This window comes from Marmota flaviventris, unplaced genomic scaffold (assembly GCF_047511675.1).
Source record: "Marmota flaviventris isolate mMarFla1 unplaced genomic scaffold, mMarFla1.hap1 Scaffold_73, whole genome shotgun sequence".
Lineage (NCBI taxonomy): Eukaryota > Metazoa > Chordata > Mammalia > Rodentia > Sciuridae > Marmota > Marmota flaviventris.
The window spans coordinates 315,464-319,012 of NW_027288415.1; the positions used below are offsets into that span (position 1 = coordinate 315,464).

Consider the following 3,549-nt stretch of genomic DNA (forward strand, 5'->3'; position numbering starts at 1 on the left):
GCCTCAAATGCCCCTTGGAAAACACCTGGGCAGGGAACAAGTTCATGGGCCAGGACTCCAAGCCTTTCCCAGGCCCCAAGCCAGGATCCATTTTCCTGTTTCTTGGAGGAAATATTTTGACCTGTGGGAAAGGGTACTGTAGAGCCCATTGCATAACAAAAGCAGAATGAGTCAAAAAAATGTCCTTTAAGTAAGGACAGAAAGGTCCCTCCTTCAGAGGAGAGGGTCCAAAGGGCTCTAAGACAAAGAATCTGAGGCCAAGCTTTTTCAATGTTCTCAAGGTCGCAGCATTCAGAGTAAGTAGACAGGTGTCCCCTAACATCATAATATAAACTAAAGGTTTGCACTCTTTAGGTACTGTAAAGTGTCTGACAGTGAGGTAATGGTCCATGTTGTTCAAGTCTGTGAGCTTGCCTTCACCCAAGACAGCTCGTGTGTCTCCTGGAAAAAGGAGCCTCAGGGAGAGCATCCAGGCCCAGCTGTCCTTGCATCACCCCCAGAGACACCAGCGGGAGCATCCTTTCCTAGCGTAAAGCTCCTGCAGAGTGTGAGATTTCATGCAGGCTGGATCCCCCCACCCCCAACATCCACCACCTGTTGCATAGCATCTGTCAGCCTTTTCTTCAGAGCTAGTGGGCTAGGCTGACCCCAAGGCTCCTCAGTCAGCTGCCTGCTGAGAAGCCAAAGGCGCCAGAGAGGACACAGCACTCCCATGAGTCAGGAAAGAGGGAGAGCTGTTTCAAAGTTTCCAAGAATGCAAGCCCTTATTGTGTGTGCACTGGCTGCAATGCATTCTGGGATCTACTGTTCAGACTGTCCCACCGTAACCAAAATGTGCAAATTACTAAAGGGGAAAGGGAGGTTAAAAAATACACTGTCTTTGTAAGACAGAAGAGTCAGGCTTTTGGTCAGTTTGTAGCCACTGAGGTACGCAATTCTTTTCTGCAGTTGCTGCTGCCGGCACCGCAGCTGCCTTTTCTCTGTAGCCATCCTCTTCTCAGCGCCCACCAGGGCTTGCAAGTATTCCAAGGCCTTGCTCAGGATCACTACTTTGGGGGCCTTCGAGCAGCTGGCCAGGGTGGGTACCTGGTCCCTCAGGGCTAAGAACCTAGAGCGGAGGGCATTCCGTCATTTGCGCTCCAAGAAATTATGGTTCTTCCTCTTGGTCACATCCTCAGTAGCAGAACTGACAGGTTTGGGGTGGCAGGACTGAGGAGTCTCACTTTCCACAGGCGGGGGACTCACAATCTCTTCATCCTCCTCATCCTCCTTCTCCTCGGGGGGCTTCTCTCTCCAGAGTCTCTTCTTGGGGACCCCTCTCTGGACCTCTTCTTGGGAGCAACTTTCAGGAGGAAAACGGGCAGCATAGTTGTGCTGTTGCTGATGGATGGAGATGTGGGGGTGTCTCATGCAGGGATCCAAAGGATCTGCTCTCACCATGATGGTGACTGGCTTCCGTATACCCAGAGACTGTGTCTTCTCCACTGTCACAACATCAATTTCTTCACTCTCCGAGTCGCTTGGGCTCTCGGACCCAGAGCAGGCCTGGGTCTTGGGTTCGCCCAGCTGACAGGGGGTGGCGGGCGCCGGGTTGCCGGCTTCAAGGCTGGGAGTGCAGTCCGTGATGGCGGGCGCCTTGGGCGGGTTCCCCCGGGGTGCGCCGGGGGTGAGCCGGTCGCTCACCGCTCTCTCCAGCCTTTCCCGGGCAGAGAAGCCGCTCCACATGCAGTCACGGCGGATGATGGAAGCGTAGTTCCTTCCCGAAGCTTTAGAGTGACCCCGAGATTCCGCCTCGTCCCCAGCCCCCCCTCCAGGCCACGGCTCCGGGGGGCCAATCCCAGGGGCTGGGTCGCCGGCGCCGGGACCAGAGCCCCAGGGCGGCGACGTGGGGGGCGACAGCACCAGCTCGAATTTCTTCCAGAAGTCCTCGCTGGGCGCCGTGGAGCGGTAGAAATCCTCCCCGCAGTCATAGTCGTAGAAATAGTGCTGGTACGAGTCGAAGTCCATGTCCGCTCCCTCGCTCCCGCTGCCCGCCGCCTGGAGCGGACTGGCTCCCCGCCGGCTCGGGGCAGCCCGGCAGCCCGCACCAATTCTTGTATATTTTGCAGAAATGGAATCATGTCATATCTGACCTCATGTGTGTGGTCTATTTCACTTAGCATAATGTTTTCAAGGTTTAACCTAATCATGTTAGTACTTCATTCATATTCATGGTTGAGTAATATTCCATTGTATGGATATACCACAATTGTTTATCCATTTGATTGTTTTTGAACTTTTGGATTATTTCCCCCTTTTCAGTGAACATCTGTGAAAAATAATTTTTTGAGGGGGAAAGTTCCTATTTTTATTATTTATTCATATGATAATTTGAATTTAGCTTTTTGGGGGGACTTCTAGACTTCCTTACCATATTGCTGTGCAGAAATTGATCATGTGTTTAAAGGACTCAAGTTGCATCCTGAAGTCTTCTGCCTATAGTCCTGCCAGGTATTATCTGAGTGAAAGCATTTAGAGCCTTGAAATGTGCCCTAACTGTTCAGCAGTGAAACCCTGGATGGACGATGAAGGAGAGTTTGGTGCAGCATAGGACAGGGGTGGAAAGACAAGCCTCAGCCACCCCTCCATCCACTGATTCACCGTCCACTGATTCACCATCCACTGATTCACCATCCACTGATTCACCATCCACTGATTCACCATCCACTGTTTTACCATCCACTGATTCACTGTCCACTGATCCACCGTCCACTGATTCATTGGTAGAATGTCTATCACATACCTACCTCACACCAGTCCCTGTGCTGGACATGGGAAGAGGTGCATAAGGTATAGGTGACTCCTGAAGACGATTATGACCTTGGTGTGGGGGAAACAGACACACAAATGACAATCAGCCCATGCGTGTGGCCTCCACCTGTAATCCCAGCTCCTCAGGAGGCTGAGGCAGAGATCACCTAGCTCATTTCTGGGAAGGTAAAGCAAGGGGCAGCGAACAAGGGTCTCTTCTGGGGACAGGGCTGGGTCAGGGATGTGGTTCTGCTCGCCTCTGTAACTTGAGAGCCCAGCACATAGTAGGTGCTTAGTTTTGCCTGGCACATAGGAGTCACTCAGTAAACGACTGTCAGTTGTGTGGATTCATGTTGCCAGGGAGAGACCTGACCTTTTGTTTTCTCCCCTTCTCTGTGGTGGTGATTGGTTCTCATCATGGGTGAATACAAAACAAAGGTGATTCTCAGTTTTTGAGTGTGATCCTTCGTCTACTGACCTTCCTCCCCCATCACTGTGCCAAGGAGGATTCCAGCTCCCGTTCACATGACAATGCACAGCCATCAGTACATAAGTGTTGCTCTGAAAAACGGGAGAGAACTGGCCGGCCAGCCGCAGGTCTGTTTATTTAAAAGGGAAAACTCCCAGCAGGTGAGCGAGGGCCTCCCGGCCTCCCTGCCTCCCATCTCCGCTCTGGGTTCTGCGCCAGGATCTGGTGCCCAGGGCTCTCCCAGGCCCTGGGTCGCCTCACAGAATGAGCCTAACAGGGGATGGGGAGCT

The 3,549-nt window shown here is 52.5% G+C and overlaps 1 pseudogene; it reads right to left on the minus strand.

Annotated features, from left to right (window-relative positions):
* Positions 1 to 801: 801 nt before the first annotated feature.
* On the minus strand, positions 802 to 2,079 carry LOC139704469 (protein L-Myc pseudogene; annotated as a pseudogene).
* Positions 2,080 to 3,549: the final 1,470 nt, after the last annotated feature.